The following is a 21,706-nucleotide window of genomic DNA, read 5'->3' as shown; positions in this document are numbered from 1 at the left end:
GTCCATTCAGGTAGGTGATTGACCACTGGAGCAAGTTGCCCTCATCTGCAGTCAGCACGGATTCACTGCAAGAATGCAAAAGGGAGCTAGTGGAGTTCCTGATTGTGGCCAACATCACTCTGGAGAGAAGGTAGCTGGGCACTGGGGGAATGTACCTCCCACGGGTTGTTGCCCGTGCCACGTGATAGCGAAGCGAGGAATAGCGAGAGAGAGGAGTTGAACACGTGGCTGCAGGGATGGTGTAGGAGGGAGGGTTTTGGTTTCCTGGATAATTGGGGCTCTTTCTGGGGTAGGTGGGACCTCTACAAACAGGATGGTCTTCACCTGAACCGGAGGGGTACCAATATCCTGGGCGGGAGATTTGCTAGTGCTCTTCGGGGGGGTTTAAACTAATTCAGCAGGGGAATGGGAACCTAAATTGTAGTGCCAGTGTACAGGATGTTGAGAGTAGTGAGGTCAGGGATAAGATTACAAGGACGCAAGAGGGAACTGGCAAGCAAGAACCTGGTTTAAAGTGTGTCTACTTCAACGCCAGGAGCAGCCGGAATAAGGTGGGTGAGCTTGCAGCATGGGTTGGTACCTGGGATCTCGATGTAGTGGCCATTTCGGAGACATGGGTAGAGCAGGGGCAGGAATGGATGTTGCAGGTTCCGGGATTTAGATGTTTCAGTAAGAACAGAGAAGATGGTAAAAGAGGGGGGGTGTGGCATTGTTAATCAAGGAGAGTATTACAGCGACAGAAAGGACATTTGAGGACTCGTCTACTGAGGTAGTATGGGCCGAGGTTAGAAACAGGAGAGGAGAGGTCACCCTGTTCGGAGTCTTTTATAGACCTCCGAATATTTCCAGAGATGTAGAGGAAAGGATAGCGAAGATGATTCTTGACAGGAGCGAGAGTAACAGGGTAGTGGTTATGGGGGACTTTAACTTTCCACATATTGACTGGAAATACTATAGTTCGAGTACTTTAGATGGGTCAGTTTTTGTCCAGTGTGTGCAGGAGGGTTTTTTGACACAGTATGTAGACAGGCCAACCAGGGGCGATGCCACATTGGATTTGGTACTGGGTAATGAACCCGGCCAGGTGTTAGATTTAGATGTAGGTGAGCACTTTGGTGATAGTGATCACAATTCGGTTAGGTTTACCTTAGCGATGGGCAGGGACAGGTATATAACGCAGGGCAAGAATTATAGCTGGGGGAAAGGAAATTATGATGCGATTAGGCAAGATTTAGGATGCGTACGATCGGGAAGGAAACTGCAGGGGATGGGAACAATCGAAATGTGGAGCTTATTCAAGGAGCAGCTACTGCGTGTCCTTGATAAGTATGTACCTGTCAGGCAGGGAGGAAGTTGTCGAGCGAGGGAGCCGTGGTTTACTAAAGAAGTTGAAGCGCTTGTCAAGAGGAAGAAGAAGGCTTATGTTAAGATGAGACGTGAAGGCTCAGTTAGGGCGCTTGAGAGTTACAAGCTAGCCAGGAAGGATCTAAAGGGAGAGCTAAGAAGAGCAAGGAGAGGACACGAGAAGTCATTGGCGGATAGGATCAGGGAAAACCCTAAGGCTTTCTATAGGTATATCAGGAATAAAAGAATGACTCGAGTTAGATTAGGGCCAATCAAGGATAGTAGTGGGAAGTTGTGTGTGGAATCAGAGGAGATAGGGGAAACGTTAAATGAATATTTTTCGTCAGTATTTACAGTAGAGAAAGAAAATGTTGTTGAGGAGAATACTGAGATTCAGGCTACTAGGCTAGATGGGATTGAGGTTCACAAGGAGGAGGTGTTAGCAATTTTGGAAAGTGTGAAAATAGATAAGTCCCCTGGGCCAGATGGGATTTATCCAAGAATTCTCTGGGAAGCTAGGGAGGAGATTGCAGAGCCTTTGTCCTTGATCTTTATGTCGTCATTGTCGACAGGAATAGTGCCGGAAGACTGGAGGATAGCAAATGTTGTCCCCTTGTTCAAGAAGGGGAGTAGAGACAGCCCTGGTAATTATAGACTTGTGAGCCTTACTTCGGTTGTGGGTAAAATGTTGGAAAAGGTTATAAGAGACAGGATTTATAATCATCTTGAAAAGAATAAGTTCATTAGCGATAGTTAGCACGGTTTTGTGAAGGGTAGGTCGTGCCTCACAAACCTTATTGAGTTTTTCGAGAAGGTGACCAAACAGGTGGATGAGGGTAAAGCAGTGGATGTGGTGTATATGGATTTCAGTAAGGCGTTTGATAAGGTTCCCCACGGTAGGCTATTGCAGAAAATACGGAAGTATGGGGTTGAAGGTGATTTAGCGCTTTGGATCAGAAATTTGCTAGCTGAAAGAAGACAGAGGGTGGTGATTGATGGCAAATGTTCATCCTGGAGTTTAGTTACTGGTGGTGTACCGCAAGGATCTGTTTTGGGGCCACTGCTGTTTGTCATTTTTATAAATGACCTGGAAGAGGGTGTAGAAGGGTGGGTTAGTAAATTTGCGGATGACGCTAAGGTCGGTGGAGTTGTGGATAGTGCCGAAGGATGTTGTAGGGTACAGAGGGGCATAGATAGGCTGCAGAGCTGGGCTGAGAGATGGCAAATGGAGTTTAATGCGGAGAAGTGTGAGGTGATTCACTTTGGAAGGAGTAACAGGAATGCAGAGTACTGGGCTAATGGGAAGATTCTTGGTAGTGTAGATGAACAGAGAGATCTTGGTGTCCAGGTACGTAAATCCCTGAAGGTTGCTACCCAGGTTAATAGGGCTGTTAAGAAGGCATATGGTGTGTTAGCTTTTATTAGTAGGGGGATCGAGTTTCGGAGCCACGAGGTCATGCTGCAGCTGTACAAAACTCTGGTGAGACCGCACCTGGAGTATTGCGTGCAGTTCTGGTCACCGCATTATAGGAAGGATGTGGAAGCTTTGGAAAGGGTGCAGAGGAGATTTACTAGGATGTTGCCTGGTATGGAGGGAAGGCTATACGAGTATACGAGGAAAGGCTGAGGGACTTGAGGTTGTTTTCGTTGGAGAGAAGGAGGAGGAGAGGTGACTTAATAGAGACATATAAGATAATCAGAGGGTGAGATAGGGTGGATTGTGAGAGTCTTTTTCCTCGGATGGTGATGGCAAACACGAGGGGACATAGCTTTAAGTTGAGGGGTGATAGATATAGGACAGATGTTAGAGGTAGCTTCTTTACTCAGAGAGTAGTAGGGGCGTGGAACGCCCTTCCTGCAACAGTAGTAGACTCGCCAACTTTAAGGGCATTTAAGTGGTCATTGGATAGACATATGGATGAAAATGGAATAGTGTAGGTCAGATGGTTTCACAGGTCGGCTCAACATCGAGGGCCGAAGGGCCTGTACTGCGCTGTAATATTCTAATTCTAATTCATTCACCACAGACTCCTTTACCTTGCTTGATCATCTTCGGACAGGCAGTTTTGGAGAAGAAGTTTCCAGAGTTTTTTTTCTAATTATCCTAAGATTTCTTTCTCTTTTTTGTGCCTCTGCGAGGAGACTGCGTGGCTGGAGGTGAGGTTGATGTGGTTGATGTTATGTAGAAGTCACATTGTGACTGAATGGGACAGGCTCGATGGACCAGCTGGTCTTTTCCTTTGTGTCTGTACTTCTGTATGTGGAATACAGTCACCCTATTAGAATTCGACATGTCTGAATGGATATTCATCACGGTATCAGAAGCATTGAATGTTGAGTCTCATATGTAATTTCTTTGAAAATAAGGCACTTGATCCATCATGATGAAAGTGCTAGGAAAACCCTATATGCCAAATGGGACATATTAATTTCATCGGTTGGAAACTTACATTAGACTTTTAATGGAAAACTCCTACTAGTTAACTTTTTGAAAAAAACAGCAGCCAAGATGGCCTCTGCAATTTACATTTGAAATACCAGGAGACTGGACTGGAGCCAAAAAGTCTATCAGAAGCTCAGGCAGGATAATGCCTTGCTCTTTGTGATTGAATTACCTCGAAAGGCTTTATTAGCACGGCCGTCAAGGCCATTCCCACCCATTAATATTGAAAGAGCCAATCCCCTCCAAGTGTGAATGGACACTCTGGGGCATGTAGCACTTTGAATTTCATTAGAAAATTCCAAAAGAAACCTCATTGAAAACAAAGGGGATTGATAGAACCATGTGACTGCCAGCTCACCTCTGAAGAAACTAAAGTTTTGTGACACAAACAGCAGACAGGCAGTAACTGAGGGTACGGCAGTGAAGACGGCATCTGCTCCTCCTGTGTCTCTCTCTTTCTCTCTCTCTCCCCAGAAAATATCAAGAAAAGAACGGGCTGTGACTGGAGGACCCCCTCCAAGCCTACAGACTGCTACAGCCAGCAACCAGGGGAAGGGAATCAATGACCAATTCTGCCTTCAGGAGCCCTGAGCAAAGCAAACCAACCACAGTGCACTTGGACCAGTGAAAACTTCAGATTTACAGCTTCAGCCGATGATTACTGGACTTACAGACTGTATTTAAGTTCCATTTATTCTGGACTTTCATCCAACCACCAAATCTGTTTCCCTCTGTAATCTATTTGTGTGTGTGTGACTCTCGTGTGAATGTGTAGCATATTTTTTGTATTTTAAATCGCGTTGGAGTGTTAAGTATAATAAACTTACCTCTTTCTTGTTTAAACTCAAGAAAACCTGTCTGATTGGTTCTTTTGCAATCACATTAGAGGAACAAGGTCAAACACTCACTGAGGTGATAAGCACAACCACTAAAAGGAATATCCCTGATGCGATCAAATGAGAGGAAGGGTGAAAGGGGAGCCTGAGACCCTCTCCTCGCCTGGCCATAACAAAAGGAACAATAACGCAGATTATCACATTTTTGAGAAACACGGTAGGGGTGAATGTGGGTTTGGACAATAGTGGAAAATGGTCAGTAGTGAATCAGAAGTTTGTTTAAACCCTGCCCAGTGTTCTTTTCCAGTGAGATCAATAGAGAAAGACATTGGGCAGGGAGTGGAATGGGCTGTTGATTGGCTATTCCACTTTTAGCACAAATTTCATCCCTATCATTATGAAGACTATTCCATGGAATATGTTAATGAGAAGGTTGTTAAGAACAAGTCCCCTCAATGTTTTCACACATATCAGATGTGATTGGCACAAGGGAACAATGAAGACACACTGGTCACAAAATTCAGATCCATAGTACCGTGAGTTGGTTACGCCTGCAAGGAGTGGTGCTGGACATTAGGAAGGATCTGTGTGCTTTTGAAAGACCTCTGAGTCCACTTACTCCCAGTCATGGGGCTGCAATTGCAGCTCGCCTTGGGCTGCAGCATCAGAGGGAGATGGAGCAGGGAAAGCAGAAAAGAAAAGTTGCTTGCAGAGGGAGGAGGAGGAGAGCTCTCAGTCGGAGGTCTTGCCCACCTAGAGTCTTCAGGGAGGACTTCTCCTACCTGCACCTAAGCCAGGAGCAGTGTGCTCGGAGGCTGTGCTTCACTGAGGCAGTGGTCACAAAACTGTGCCTCCTCTTGGAACCAGATCTGTTGCCTCAGAGCAGGGTGAGAACAGCACTGCCAGTGACCGTCAAGTTGACCGTGACTCTGAAATTTTATGCCAATAGATCCTTTCAGGCTGAAACAGGTAACATTGCAAAAATCTCACAGTCCGCTGTCCATTGCTGCATTCGGGAGGTCACAGAAGCTCTACATGCCAGGAGAGGGAACTCCATTGTCTTCTCTGTAAACAGAAAGAAGCTGGAGGAGCAGGAACGTGGCTTTGCCAAGATAGCAGGGAACCATTGATTGCAAGCAAGTGGCCTTGTCGGCATTGCATCTCAATGGGGTACCACTCACTCAATGTGCTTTTGATGTGCGACCACACTCAGTACATTATGCTGGTGAATGCCCACCATCCTGCCAGCAGTCATGATGCATTGATCCTGTGCCAGTCCACTGTTCCAGCAATCTTTCAGGCACCACATCAAACCAAAGGGTGTTTGCTCAATATCAAGGGCTATGCACACTATACCAGGCTGATGACTCCCATCTGCAAGCACACCACATGTGGCCAGTGCCCATACAAGGAGAGCTATGCTGCCATGAGGAACATCACTGAGCAGACCATCTGCTGAATCAACAGTTCCGCTGCCTGGGCCACACAGGAATAGTCCTCCAGTACTTGCCAAAGCAAGTGTCCCGAATTCCTGGTGGTCTGTTGCATCCTCTGCAATCTGGCCATTATGAGTGTAGTACAAGGATATAAAGGGTTAATATCGAAGACAGTGAGAGAGACCCCTACCACTGTATAAGTGATGATGTAACAGTTACATGAGATAGGCTTGAGAGGAAGAAGAAGGAGCAGCACAAAGGATGCTAGTTTAGATGGCTTGCAGAGACTCTATATAGTAACTGTAAATGAGTTGTTAGTTAACCTTTACCGGGGTTTAAGACTTTCTCTAGAATGGCCTACAATGCTGATTATACAAACGCAACAATACAATATGGTGGCAACAGCAAAATAGCAGTAAAAAAGAAGAAACACCAAGGGAACAACAGAGAAATTTAAAGAGGAATACTGGGCCAGTGCAGAAGAGGCTGTGAGACGCTCCACAGCTGTGGGCGAGTTACAGCTCTGAAATACAGGCATGGTTACCTGCAAATGGAATCCAGCGATCAGATGAGTTAAAAGCCGTTTGAAAAACTTAAAGTAATTTTCTTAAGGCATCATGCTTGAAGAGAGAAAAAAAGCAGGGACAAACCCAGTCCTTCACTCAGGCTGAATGCAAAGGGAAGAGTGGGAAACCCCAAAAAGTGTGCAATCTGCCAAAAAGCACGGGGAACCCCCGAACACAGCAGAGACACTCCATTAAGGCAAACAAGCTTGAAAAAAAAAGTGGATTGCTCAAGCAAAGTGGAAAACCCTAAAAAAAACTATTAAAACAGCAGGGAATACTCGAGAACCTGTGACACTCCATTAAAACAAGCTAGCCTGAAAAAAAAGGGGAACACTCTAAACAAAGTCAATTAAATAAAGCAGTATGGATCCAAAATTGGGAATGCCGGAGAGTTTCCAAAATCAAGAGGGAACCAATCAGATTCAAAATTGGGTATCATGGAGAAAAAGGTTCCTAAGGTTTCGAATCGCTTTGCAACTCCATACAAAATATGAAGTGGAACAAGTGAACACCTTCCTATATTGAGTAGGTGCGATTGTGGATGACATAATAGTCCAACAAGGGATCAGTGAGGCTACCAATAAATTTTAAGTGGTATTCTAAGCCTTTGATTAATATTTTAATCTCCATACCAATAAAATCTTGGAAAGAGCCAAATTTAATAAGTGGGTGCAGTTGAGTGGCAAATCTGTAGACTCCTATATTAATGACCTTTATAGATTGACAGAAGGTTGTGAATACAGTGATTTAAAGGCAGAACTAATCAGAGACAGGATAGTTGTCGGCATAGCGGATGAATCCTTGTCAGACCTGTTGCAATCCAAGGAAGACTTTGCACTGGAAAAGGTCATTCAAATTACAAGACAAGCAGAAGTTCACAAACCAAATAGGGGCACCCTACAAGGTGAAAACGAGCTGTGGATGAGAAAGAGTCCAAAGCCTGTCCAACTGGTTAAGCCAAAGCCAGGGAAACACTTTGTGGAATAGAAAAAACATACAGGTGAGAAGGCACATGACATAGGAGAACCTTGTCAATGTTGTGGAGCCAAGAAAACCCACAGACAAGAGCAGTGCCCAGCAAGTACTGAGAATTTTAATTGTGGAAAAACTGGATACTATGGAAAGCTGTGCCACAGTAAAATTTCTTTGCTTAATGATACAAAGCAGTAGACCTTCACGCAAAGAGCAATGAAACAAGTACAGCAATATCCACAAGAGAAAGAACCAGGAGATTTCTTGGGAGAAATCAGTAATCCAGACCAAGATTTCTGGACAACAGATCTGAATGAACACCTCACAAATTTTAAGCTTGACACAGGGGCTAGTGCCACGGTATTGTCTGACCAAGAGCCTTGGGTGAAGAGATATTACCTGTAACTGACAGATATACAGTTACATGGTCTAGGTGGGACACAACTGAGAGTAAAAGGAAAAGTCAAAGCAACTCTTTAGCATTGGGAGGCAACCTTATACATCTTACACAATCAAAAATGTTCTCTTCTGAGCAGGAATGCATGCTTGGAACTGCAATTGATTAAAAGGGTAGCCAAAGTCAAACAAACACAGATAAACAATTCCTTTCAAACAGAATTCCTGAAGCTGTTCACAGAGCTTGGAAAACTAAAGGCGGAATACAGGATCACTCGGAAGGAAAGGGCCAGACAAGTGTGTATCTTCACACCAAGAAGAATACCTCATCCCTTATTAAGCAAAGTCCAAGAACAATTGGAAGAGATGGCAAGAATGGACATTAACTCTCTGGTAACATAACCAACTGAGTGATGTTCAGCCATGGTTCCTGTTCCGAAGCCAAATAGAACTCTGCGGATATGTGTGAACTTAACACAGCTCAACAAGGCGGTAGCGCGTGAGAGTCACCCAATGTCTATAGTGGATCACAGTTTATTGAAACTCTCTCACAGCACCATGTTTACAAACTTGATGCCAATAGTGGGTTTGGCTGGTACCCCTGGATGAAACCTCAAGGTTATTGACTACAGTTATAACACTTTTTGGGTGGTTTTGTTTCAATAGGTTACCACTTGGAATAACCTCTGCACCAGAGATTTTTCAATGATCAAAGTCCAATATCCTAGAAGGCTTACACGAGTGATATGCTACATGGATGATATTCTGATAGTCAGTGGAGGGACACAGCCACAGAGTCAGAGAGGCTCTACAGAAACTTCAAGAAGCAGGACTGACTTTAAACGAGAGGTGTGAATTTTCCAAGACTTCAATTTGTTTCTCGGGCCACATTGTGAGCGGAGAAGGAATAATGGCAGATCCTCAGAAAATAAGGGCCATTAGGGAATTTCCTATCCCTACAAGAGGTCAGCAACTCCAGAGATTTCTCAGTATAGTAAATCAACTAGCAACGTTTGTACCACACTTATCTAATCTGCTGAGACAACTTCTAAGGAAACAGCAAGCGTGGTGTTTGGATGCCCACCAGGAACAAGCATTCGAGAAAATTAAAGAGATGCTAATTTCTCCGGACATGTTGGCACACTACATTCTACACAGCCTATCACAATAGCAGCAGGCCCCTCTTCAGATGGCTTTGGTGCTGTTCCTTTTCAGGAGCAACCTGATGGTTCCCGTAGACCCATATTCTCTGTGTCAAGAGCACTGTCAGATATAGAGACACGCTACGCAGTTATCAGAAAAGAACCTCTAGCTGTCACATGGGCACGTGAAAAATTTTCAGACTACATCAATGGAATACGTGTGGTGACTGAGGCAGACCACAAGCCGTCGGTTTCATTAGTAGATGAAGAAGAAATAGCAAAAATGCCTCCACGTATACAAAGGTTTTGTCTCAGATTAATGAGGCACACATATGAAACTGTATACATCTAAGGGAAATTCCAATTGTCAGCCGATGCATTATCGAGGGCAATCATAGATCATCCATCACAGGAAGATGCAAATTTCATATGTGATATAGAGTCATTTAACGCACAGCACCAAGTTGGCAAGCAAGCACACAGAAGTTGCGAGAAATACAACAGGCACAGAAGAATGATGAAGACTGCATTCACATTAGACAGTATTGTACACATGGGTGGCCACAAGAAAGTCCAGGAGGGAGAACGATGAAGACATTCCACAAGTATAGGAAATACTTTACCATCATTGACGACTTATTAGTTTACAATGACAGAATTGTTATTCCTACTTCAATGAGATCTGATATCTTAGATCAATTACACCAAGGCCATTGGGTATAAACAAGTGAAGAGCAAGGACACAGAGGTCAGAATAGCTGTTGACTGCCCAATTTCCTTCTAGACCTTGGCAAAGGCTAGGGATGGAAATATTTATGTTTGGTGGGAAGTCATATATCATTATTATCGACTAATTTTCCAGGTGGATAGAAGTCCAATCATTACATTCTACGACCACCAAGGTGGTCATAAGAATCCTTATAGATATCTTCACGATATGTGGGATTCCAGATGAAATATTATCAGACAATTGAACTAATGTTTTACATATTTTGCCATGAAGATGGTGTCATGCTAGGCCCCCACCTGCCAAGAATGAGGCATATTAATTTTGTCATGAACATTGATTTTAAACTCTTACTGGAGTGAAGAAATGACTTGTTAAACAGATCAACTGTGGCTGGAAAAGACATTTGCATTTTAACAGATGGTGATTGGAAGGACAAAGGACCATTCCGTGACACATTCAACCCACAATGGACCTTGATCACCAGGTATTGTGTGTAAGAGAAGCATTCCAGAGACTGCTAAAGTGATACAATCCAAGACGTGGTCAGACCAGTTAGTCACATGACTAACCTGCTTGGCAACCTGGGGGTTTCTGAATTGTACAAACAGTTTGAACTCAGAAAGTCTGTTTTCTCCTGGACTGAGAAGATCTCTCCTGTCTGCTCCCATCTTTTTCTCACAAGCCTCTGAATCCACTGAAGACACATGAACCCAAAGAGAGAAAAGTCTGCTACAGCGAACAAGGTTTAAGAAGAATACAGGGCTCCAACGAAAAGCAAGATCTACCTACAATCAAGGACTCTGCAGTGAGCTCGAAGAACCATAACAAAAACTCTTCAGATATTGCCTCAAACTTTTCCACTTTATTTCTTCTGCTGTTTTCTGTCTCTCTTTGCATGTGTGTATCGCGTATGCATGCTAGCATAGGTGCATCATGTATCTCGTAGGCGTCAACTGAATTAGAGTTTAAGTTTAAGTTTAATAAATTTCAACTTTTCTTCTTTAAACCTAAGAAAGCCTGCTGTGCTGGTTTCTTTGCCTTATAATTGGAAAGCGGTGAACAAGGATTCACCAAGGGGGAGCTAAAAATATGGTGTGTTTAAAATTAAATCCTGTTACAGTAAGACCAGTTGAAGGCTGAGAGGGATCCCTACAACTCTTTCTCACCTGGTTGTAACAATGGGCTTTCAGCATCTTCCGAGCTCACTGAGGTATCCACAGTCCAATGGTGAGGCAGAACGTGGTGTAAGAACCATAAAATCTTTACTCAAAAGAAATGAAGATCTTCCTATCTCACTCCTAGTTTATCATTCATTGCCACTGCTGTGTGGATTATCACCAGCAGGATTATAATAGGAAGGAAATTAAGAACGCAGCTTTCATTATTGTCTGAACAATTAATGCCAGGACTGAAGACTCAAGACTACAAGAAAGTTCGAGAAAGAGAAAACTCCTACAGAAGGAAACAAACCAGGAATCAGAATAGGAGATTTCGAGTGAGAAGCTTACCCAAGTTAAACAATGGTCAAAACGTTTGGATACGTGACCTGGAACGAGAAGGAACAGAAATCCATAAAATTGAGGACTATCAGCGATCGTAAGTTATACGAATGACTGAAGGGAACATATGAAGGAATCGAAGGAATATCATTCCGATTTCACAAAAGCAACAGCCAATAATCCATTTGCAAGATCCAGATGAAGATGAACAAACCTTAACTGGATAGAACCCATAGAGACGAAAACCAAGTCTGCAACCCAGACTTTGTACGTAGACTACTGATCATCCCAGACAGATTACACTCAGATCAGGAACAGTTGTCAAACCTCTGATGAGAGTGAATCTGTAAAATCAGAGACTTGGGGGCTGAGAGTAGTAGATATGTCATAAATGTACACGTTTGGAAAATGCTGGATAAAGACTTAGGGGGATCTGTAGTTTAAGGATGTAAAGGGTTAATAAAGAAGACAGTGAAAGAGACCCCTCCCACAGTACAAGCGATGATGTAACAGTCACATGAGATAGGTTTGAGAGGAAGAAAGAGCATCACAAAGCTTAGGTGGCTTGCAGAGAGTGTATATAGTAACTGTAAATAATACAGTTGTTAGTTAACCTCCCCCTCTCTGATGCTGAACGTTCTGCACTCAGCAAATGTCTCAGTTTTATCCACTTATACCCCCACCTCAATCAATTTCGCGCTGGGCATGACGTTGAGCTCTTCTTCCGTCGCCTCCACCTCCGGGCTCACTTCTTTGACCAGGAGTCCTCCTCCCGACCAGCAGACCCATTCACCCACCTCCAGCATTCTCCCTCCACCTGGACCCCTCCCCCTGGCCACTTACCCGCTCTTGATCTCTTCATTGAAAACTGTCGGCGAGACATTGGTCATCTCAATTTCTCTGCCCCCCTCACTCACTCTAACCTGACCCCCTCTGAACTGAGGCACTCCATTCTCTCAGGTCTAACCCCGACATGGTCATCAAACCTGCAGACAAGGGTGGTGCTGTTGTTGTATGGCTTACCAACCTCTACCTTGCAGAAGCTCAACGCCAACTCACAGACATATCTTCCTAACTCCCTCTGGACCATGACCCCACCACCGAACATCAAGCCACCGTCCAAAGGACTGTCACTGACCTCATCTCCTCTGGAGATCTTCCCTCTACAGCTTCCAACCTCATAGTCCCACAACCCCGCACAGCCCGCTTCTACCTCCTTCCCAAAATCCACAAACGGGACTGTCCCAGCAGACCCATTGTGTCAGCCTGCTCCTGCCCCACTGAACTTATTTCTTCCTATCTAGACTCTATCTTTTCTCCGCTGGTCCAGTCTCTTCCCACCTATATCCGTGACTCTTCTGATGCCCTACGTCATTTTGACAATTTCCAGTTTCCAGGTCCCAACCGCCTCCTCTTCACTATGGACGTCCAATCGCTCTACACCTTCAACCCCACCAGGATGGTTCGAGGGCTCTCCGCTTCTTCCTGGAACAGAGGCCCAACCAGTCCCCATCCACCACCACCCTCCTCCGCCTGGCTGAACTTGTTCTCACATTGAACAACTTCTCCTTCAACTCCACGCACTTCCTTCAAGTAAAAGGTGTCGCTATGGGTACCCGCATGGGTCCTAGTTATGCCTGTCTTTTTGTGGGCTATGTCGAGCATTCTTTGTTCCAGTCCTACTCAGGCCCCCTCCCCCAACTCTTTTTCCGGTACATTGATGACTGTATCGGTGTCGTTTCCTGCTCCCGCCCCAGGCTGGAAAACTTTATCAACTTTGCTTCCAATTTCCACCCTTCTCTCACCTTTACATGGTCCATCTCTGAAACTTCCCTTCCCTTCCTCGACTTCTCTGTCTCCATCACTGGGGATAGGTTGTCTACTAATATCCATTATAAGCCCACCGACTCCCACAGTTACCTCAACTACACTTCTTCACACCCTACCTCCTGTAAGGACTCCATTCCATTCTCCCAGGTTCTCCGTCTTCAACGCATCTGCTCTGATGATGCTACCTTTCATGTTGATGCTTCTGGTATGACCTCCTTTTTCCTCAACCGAGGATTCCCCCCCACTGTGGTTGACAGGGCCCTCCACCGTGTCCGGCCCATTTCCCATACCTCTGCCCTCAACCCCCTCCCCTCCCTCCCAGAACCGTGACAGGGTTCCCCTTGTCCTCACTTTCCACCCCATCAGCCTCCATATCCAAAGGATCATCCTCCGCCATTTCTGCCACCTCCAGCGTGATGCCACTACCAAATGCATCTTCCCCTCCCTTCCCCTGTCAGCATTCCGAAGGGATCATTCGCTCCGCGACACCCTGGTCCACTCCTCCATTACCCCCCCCACCTCGTCCCCGTCCCATGGCACCTTCCCCTGCAATCGCAGGAGGTGTAAAAGCTGCCCATTTACCTCCTCTCTCCTCACTATCCCAGGCCCCAAACACTCCTTTCAGGTGAAGCAGCGATTTATTTGTACTTCTTTCAATGTAGTATACTGTATTCGCTGCTCACAATGTGGTCTCCTCTACATTGGGGAGACCAAGCGCAGACTGGGTGACAGCTTTGCGGAACACCTCCACTCAGTCCGCAAGCAGGACCCTGAGCTTCCGGTTGCTTGCCATTTCAACACTCCCCCCTGCTCTCATGCTCACATCTCTGTCCTGGGGTTGCTGCAGTGTTCCAGTGAACATCAACGCAAGCTCGAGGAACAGCATCTCATCTACCGATTAGGCACACTACAGCCTGGCGGACTGAACATTGAGTTCAATAATTTCAGAGCATGACAGCGCCCCCATTTTACTTTCATTTTTAGTTTTTTTCTTTTTTCTTTTTTACATTTTTTACAACCTTTTTTTTGCATTTATTTCATTTCATCTTAGTTTGTTCAGTTTGCTTACCCACTGTTTTTTTTCATGTTTGCACTTGCTGCTGTTCAATATTCAGTCCGTTGACATCTTTTCTGTACTAATTCTTTGTCTTTCAACACACCATTAATATATTGTTTGCCTTTACTCCATGACCTTTTGGTCAGCTATGTGGCCTTGTCCAATCTACACCTTCTCCTTTGTTATATCTTGCCCCACCCCCACCTCACTTGCTTATAACCTGTGACATTTTTAATGTTTGTCAGTTCCGAAGAAGGGTCACTGACGCGAAACGTTAACTCTGCTTCTCTTTCCACAGATGCTGCCAGACCTGCTGAGTGGTTCCAGCATTTCTCGTTTTTATTTCAGATTTCCAGCATCCGCAGTATTTTGCTTTTATTATGTTAGTTAACCTTTACCTGGGTCTAAGACTTTCTCTGGAAAACCCTAAAATGATACTTATACAAATACAACAACGCAATAATGAGGGTATAGCCCTTTACACCAGGGATTCAGCGAGCAGCTCAGGAGGAAAATAAGGAAGAGGAGGTAGAGAAGGAGGAGGAGGAAGGGAAGAGGCAGAGCCCACATTCATGTGCTGGATAGGCCATCTGTGAGTGCATCATCAGACTCGGGTTGCCCTGAATAAATCCCCAGATCCCCGTTATTCAACACTTCCCCACCTTACCATCTCTCTGTTACTGACCATTGCAGTGTCCTCTTGATCATAATCCTGAAATAAAAGACATCAGAGAACAACCATCCCACACTAACGCATCCAATACTCCATACAATACTCAACTAATCACCCTTGTGCATTTCCTTAGTGCCTGTGTTGTGGGTGCCTTTGTCTGGCCTGGTGCTCCTATGCAATGCTACTCCATTAGCTGCAGCATGGCTGGTGGAAGTCTGCTGACTTTCAGTGATGAGACTGCAGATGGCCTTGCAGGACAGCCTCGAGCAGCTCTAGGCCTTGAAGGCTCTGCTTCAAGCACCATCCTGGCTGGGGTGGCAGAAATCTGGTCTGGCTAACTGAGAGCCAATGCCAGAGGCACTGGTAGTGTGGCAGTGAGAGTATGAATACTGTCATCCTGAGAGAGGACAGCAGGTCACCACAGAGCCACTGCCATTCCCCTGGGGCAGTGCCTCAGCAATCCTAGTAATCTGCTGGAGGATAGATTGCTGGACTATTGTTTGAGCACTGAGATCTGCATCCATGATGGCAGCAGTCTGAGAGTGCATGGCACCAAACTGGGTTTACATGGCACCAGGTAGAGAATTCATACTATACCCTCTGGTCTTCCTCTTTCTGAGACTGCATGACCTCTCCTCAACAAAGGACTCAGCTTGATCCACTTACGCCTCCACCTGAATGAATTTTGTGCTGGGCACGACGTTGAGCTCTTTATCTGTCGCCTTCGCCTCCGGGCTCACTCTTTGACCAGGAGTCCTCCCCCATACCAGCAGACCCATTCACCCACCTCCAGCATACTACCTCCACTTGGACCCCTCTCTCTGGCCTGTTACCCACTCTTGATCTTTTCATTGAGAACAGTCGGTGAGACATCGGCCGTCTCAATTTCTCTGCTCCCCTCACTCACTCTAACCTGCCTCCCTCTGAATTTGCTGCACTCTGTTCTCTCAGATCTAACCCCGACATTGTGATCAAACCTGCAAACAAGGATGGTGCTGTTGTTGTCTGACATATCGACCTCTACCTTGCAGAAGCTGAGCGCCAACACTCCAAACACTTCTTCCTAACTCCCTCTGGACCATGACCCCACCACTGCTACAGTCAAGCTACTGTCCACAGGACTGTCACTGACCTCATCTCCTCTGGAGATCTTGCCTCTACAGCTTCCAACCTCATAGTCCCACAACCCCACACAGCCCGCTTCTACCTCCTTCCCAAAATCCATAAATCTGTCCCGGCAGACCCATCGTTTCAGCCTGTTCCTGCCCCACTGAACTTATTTCTTCCTATCTTGACTCTATCTTTTCTCCACTGGTCCAATCTCTTCCCACCTACATCCCTGACTCTTCTAATGCCCTACGTCATTTTGACAATTTCCAGTTTCTTGGCCCTAACTGCCTTCTCTTCACTATGGATGTCCAATCTCTCTCCACCTCCATCCGCCACCAGGACAGTTTGTGGACTCTCCGGTTTTTCGTTGAACAGAGGCCTAACCAGTCCCCATCCACCACCAACCTCCTCCGCCTGGCTGAACTTGTTCTCACATTGAACAACTTCTCCTTCAACTCCACTTACTTCCTTCAAAAAAAGGTGTTGCTATGGGTACTCGCATGGGTCCTAGTTATGCCTGTCTTTTTGTGGGATATGTCAAACATTCCTTGTTCCAGTCCTACTCAGGCCCCCTCCCTCAACTCTTTTTCCAATACATTGATGACTGTAATCGGTGCCGTTTCCTGCTCCCGTCCCAAACTAGAAAATGTTATCAACTTTGCTTCCAGTTTCCACCCTTCTCTCACCTTTACATGGTTCATCTCTGACACTTCCCTTCCCTTACTTCATGTCTCTGCCTCCATCTCTGGGGATAGGTTGTCTACTAATATTCATTATAAGCTACCTCGACTACACTTCTTCACACCCTGCCAGTGTAAGGACTCTATTCTATTCTCCCAGTTTCTCCGTCTCCGACGCATCTGTTCTGATGATGCAACATTCCACAACAGCGCTTCTGATATGTCTTCCTTTTTCCTCAACCGAGGATTCACCCCCAATGTGGTTGACAGGGCCTTCCACCCTGTCCAGCCCATTTCCCGCACTTCTGCCCTCAAGCCTTCCCCTCCCTCCTGGAACTGCGACAGGGTTCCCCTTGTCCTCACTTTCCACCCCACCAGCCTTCACATCCAGAGGATCATCTTCCGCCATTTCCGCCACCTCCAGCATGATGCCACCACCAAACACATCTTCCCCTCCCCTCACCTGTCAGCATTTCGAAGGAATTGTTCCCTCCGTGACACCCTGGTCCACTCCTCCATTATCCCCGACACCTCATCCCCTTCCCATGGCACCTTCCCCTGCAATCGCAGGAGGTGTAATAAATGCCCTTTTACCTCCTCTCTCCTCACTATCCAAGAACCCAAACTCTCCTGTCAGGTGAAGCAGCAATTTACTTGTACTTCTTTCAATGCAGTATACTGTATTCGCTGCTCGCAATGCAGTCTCCTCTACACTGGGGAGACCAAACACAGATTAGGCGACCGCATTGCTGCACACGTCCGCTCAGTCCATAAGCATGACCCCGAGCTTCCGCTTCCTTGCCATCTCAACACCACCACCCCCCACTCCACCACCGCCCCCCCCTGCTCTCATGCCAACATTTCTGTCTTTGGCCTGCTCCAGTGTTCCAGTGAACATCAAAGCAAGCTCGAGGAGCAGCACCTGATCTTTTGATTAGGCACTCTACAGCCTTGCGGAGTTCAATAACTTCAGAGAATGTCTGCCTTATTTATAATATTTTATTTTTTAACCATGTACCTGCTTTTCATGCAGTCAGAGCTGCTCATTATTCCACTATTAACACTCTCTCTGTACTAATGCTTTGTCTTTCACCACAAGTATTAACACACGCTTTGCCTTTGTCCCAGGACAGTTTTGTTATTTAATCTCCCTCTGCCCTATCAAACACCTTCTCCTTTGTTCTCTCCCACACCCTCCTCCCGTTCACTTGCCTAAAACCTAATTCTTTTCTAACCTTTGCTAGTTCTGATGAAAGGTCACAGACCTGAAACGTTAACTCTGCTTCTCTCTCCACAGATGCTGCCGGACCTGCTGAGTATTTCCAACACTTTTTGTTTTGTTTCAGATTTCCAACATCTGCATTATTTTGCTTTTATTTTAGAGAATTCATGCTCTCAGTTTGAGCTTCTATTTCAGCAGCCTGACCTTGGGTGGCGCCTGCTTGGTGATGCGATGGAAGCTGAGACATTGACCATCAGGCACTGCAGTGTGGTCAGGTCTGCAAGTGTTCTCATGGAGTTGGCCACCACTTGCATGTAGGAAATGATGGGCTTCAAGCTCTGCACGACGCCTTGTGCCAAGTTGCAGCTGGACTCCTCATGTTCCTTGACAGTGACAGAGATGCAACATTAATGTACTCTGGGTGGGGGACTTCAGTGTCCATCACCAAGAGTGGCTCAGTAGCACCACTACTGACCGAGCTGGCTGAGTCCTAAAGGACATAGCTGCGAGACTGGGTATGCGGCAGGTGGTGAGGTAACCAACAAGAGGGAAAAACATACTTGACTTCGTCCCTACCGACCTGCCTGCCACAGATGCATCTTTCCATGACTGTTTTGGTAGGAGTGACCACCGCACAATCCTTGTAGAGACTAAGTCCTGCCTTCACTTTGAGGATACCCTCCATCGTGTTGTGTGGCACTACCCCGTGCTAAATTGGATAGATTTGGAACAGATCTAGCAATGAAAAACTGGGCATCCATGAGGCACTGTGGGCCATCAGCAGCAGCAGAACTGTACTCAGAAACAATCTGTAACCTGATGGCCTGGCATATTCCCCACTCTACTGTTACCATCAGCCAGGAGACCAACCCTCGTTCAATGAAGAGTGCAGGAGGGCATGCCAGGAGCCGCACCAGCAATATCTCAAAATGAAGTGTGAACCTGGTGAAGCTACAACACAGAACTACTTGTGTGCCAAACTGCATAAGCAGCATGCAATAGTCAGAGCTAAGCGATCCCATAACCAACGGATCAGATCTAAGCTCTGCAGTCCTGCCACATTCAGCCGTGAATGGTGGTGGACAATTAAACAACTAACTGGAGGAGGTGGCTCCACAAATATCCCCATCCTCAATGATGGGGGAGCCCAGCACATCAGTGCAAAAGATAAGGCTGAAGCATTTGCAGCAATCTTCAGCCAGAAGTGCCAAGTTGATGATCCGTCACGGCCCCCTCCTGAAGTCCCCAGCATCACAGATGCTAGACTTCAGCCGATTCGATTCACTCCCTGTGATATCAAGAAATGACTGAAGACACTGGATACTGCAAAGGCAATGGGCCCTGACAATATTCCAGCAATAGTACTGAAGACCTGTGCTCCAGAACTTGCCGCACCCCTAGCCAAGCTGTTCCTGTACTGCTACAACACTGGCATCTTCCCGGCAATGTGGAAATTGCTGAGGTATGTCCTGTACACAAACAACAGGATAAGTCCAACCAGGCCAATTACCGCCCCATCAGTCTACCCTCAGTCATCAGTAAAGTGATGGAAGGTGTCATTAACAGTGCCCTCAAGCAGCACTTGCTTAGCAATAACCTACCTGTTCAGTGATGCTCAGTTTGGGTTCCGCCAGGGCCACTCAGCTCCTGACCTCATTACAGCCTTGGTTCAAACATGGACATAAGAGCTGAACTCAAGAGGTGAGGTGAGAGTGACTGCCCTTCACATCAAGGCAGCATTTGACCGAGTATGGCATCAAGGAGCCCTAGCAAAACTGAGGTCAATGGGAATCAGGGGGAAAATGCTCCGCTGGTTGGAGTCATATCTAGCGCAACGGAAGATGGTTGTGGTTGTTGGAGGTCAATCAATTGAGCTCCAGGACATCACTGCAGGAGTTCCTCAGGGTAGTGTCCTAGGCCCAACCATCTTCAGCTGCTTCATCAATGACCTTCCTTCAATCATAAGGTCAGAAGTGGGAATGTTCACTGATGATTGCACAATGTTCAGCACCATTCGTGACTCCTCAGATTCTGAAGCAGTCCGTGTAGAAATGCAGCGAGACCTGGACAATATCCAGGCTTGGGCTGATAAGTGGCAAAGTAACATCCGTGCCACACAAGTGCCAGGCAATGACCATCTCCAACAAGAGAGAATCTAACCATCTCCCCTTGACATTCAATGGCATTTCCATTGCTGAATCCCCCACTATCAACATCCTAGGGGTTACCATTGACCAGAAACTGAACTGGAGTCGCCATATAAATACTATGGCTACAAGAGTAAGTCAGAGGTTAGGAATCCTGCAGTGAGTAACTGACCTCCTGACTCCACAAAGCCCGTCCACCATCTACAAAGCACAAGTGGGTGGGGTTTTATAGTTCAGGGATTAGGGTTTTATAATGCAGGGAGTGGGGTTTTATAGTTCAGGGGTTGGGGTTTTATAGTTCATGGGGTAGGGTTTTATAGTTCAGGGGGTAGGGTTTTATAGTTCAGGGGGTAGGGTTTTATAGTTCAGGGGTTGGGGTTTTATAGTTCAGGGGGTAGGGTTTTATAGTTCAGGGGGTAGGGTTTTATAGTTCAGGGGTTGGGGTTTTATAGTTCAGGGGGTAGGGTTTTATAGTTCAGAGGTTGGGGTATTATAGTTCAGGGGGTAGGGTTTTATAGTTCAGGGGTTGGGGTATTATAGTTCAGGGGGTAGGGTTTTATAGTTCAGGGGGTAGGGTTTTATAGTTCAGGGGTTGGGGTTTTATAGTTCAGGGGGTAGGGTTTTATAGTTCAGGGGGTAGGGTTTTATAGTTCAGGGGTTGGGGTTTTATAGTTCAGGGGGTAGGGTTTTATAGTTCAGGGGTTGGGGTATTATAGTTCAGGGGGTAGGGTTTTATAGTTCAGGGGGTAGGGTTTTATAGTTCAGGGGTTGGGGTTTTATAGTTCAGGGGGTAGGGTTTTATAGTTCAGGGGTTGGGGTATTATAGTTCAGGGGGTAGGGTTTTATAGTTCAGGGGTTGGGGTATTATAGTTCAGGGGGTAGGGTTTTATAGTTCGGGGGTGGGGTTTTATAGTTCAGGGGTAGGGTTTTATAGTTCAGGGGGTAGGGTTTTATAGTTCAGGGGTTGGGGTATTATAGTTCAGGGGTTGGGGTTTTATAGTTCAGGGGGTAGGGTTTTATAGTTCAGGGGTAGGGTTTTATAGTTCAGGGGGTAGGGTTTTATAGTTCAGGGGTTGGGGTTTTATAGTTCAGGGGGTAGGGTTTTATAGTTCAGGGGTTGGGGTATTATAGTTCAGGGGGTAGGGTTTTATAGTTCAGGGGTTGGGGTTTTATAGTTCAGGGGGTAGGGTTTTATAGTTCAGGGGTTGGGGTTTTATAGTTCAGGGGGTAGGGTTTTATAGTTCAGGGGTTGGGGTATTATAGTTCAGGGGGTAGGGTTTGATAGTTCGGGGGTTGGGGTTTTATAGTTCAGGGGGTAGGGTTTTATAGTTCAGGGGTTGGGGTATTATAGTTCAGGGGTTGGGGTTTTATAGTTCAGGGGGTAGGGTTTTATAGTTCAGGGGTAGGGTTTTATAGTTCAGGGGGTAGGGTTTTATAGTTCAGGGGTTGGGGTTTTATAGTTCAGGGGGTAGGGTTTTATAGTTCAGGGGTAGGGTTTTATAGTTCAGGGGTTGGGGTTTTATAGTTCAGGGGTTGGGGTTTTATAGTTCAGGGGGTAGGGTTTTATAGTTCAGGGGTTGGGGTTTTATAGTTCAGGGGTTGGGGTATTATAGTTCAGGGGGT

This window comes from Heterodontus francisci, chromosome 33, assembly GCF_036365525.1.
Source record: "Heterodontus francisci isolate sHetFra1 chromosome 33, sHetFra1.hap1, whole genome shotgun sequence".
Lineage (NCBI taxonomy): Eukaryota > Metazoa > Chordata > Chondrichthyes > Heterodontiformes > Heterodontidae > Heterodontus > Heterodontus francisci.
The sequence above is the reverse complement of the archived record's forward strand: the minus strand, read 5'-3'. Positions refer to the sequence as shown.